The following is a 443-nucleotide window of genomic DNA, read 5'->3' on the forward strand; positions in this document are numbered from 1 at the left end:
GCTGGGGCTGGGGTGGCACCAGGCTCTCTCTGACATGGGTGTTTGGGCTGGGTGGTGGCAGTGATGCTGGGAGTGGGGCTACAAGGAAGGCTGCAGGCACCCGAAAATTCACCGTAGCCCCCACAACCTACTCCCAGCACCACTGCTCAGCCCAAACACCCACACTGGGAAGAACCTGCCCTGCCCCACCCCTTCCAGATGCAGATCCAGAGATACATGTCCCCCATGCCCTCCTGGGCTGTGTGTCCCCCCACACTCCCTGATGAGCTGCTCATGGCTCCATCCCACGTTGTGCCCTGGCTGTGCAGGACCTGCCCCGATCCCCTCCCTCACTCACCACAGGGGGCAGATAGAGGCCCCAACGGTGAGGGAGGGAGCAGGGCACAGGTAGGAGCAGGGTTTGGAGGGTGTGGGGGACAAGGGGAGACTTGGGGGGCATGTGG

At 63.7% G+C, this 443-nt stretch overlaps 1 protein-coding gene across 3 annotated transcripts in view; it reads left to right on the plus strand.

Annotated features, from left to right (window-relative positions):
• Positions 1-443, plus strand: part of LOC109301538 (collagen alpha-1(XXVIII) chain-like) — a 78,651-nt gene that overhangs the window by 31,831 nt on the left and 46,377 nt on the right. The window lies entirely within an intron of this gene.

Source organism: Gavialis gangeticus, unplaced genomic scaffold (assembly GCF_001723915.1).
Source record: "Gavialis gangeticus isolate Ggan-Ray unplaced genomic scaffold, GavGan_comp1, whole genome shotgun sequence".
NCBI lineage: Eukaryota > Metazoa > Chordata > Crocodylia > Gavialidae > Gavialis > Gavialis gangeticus.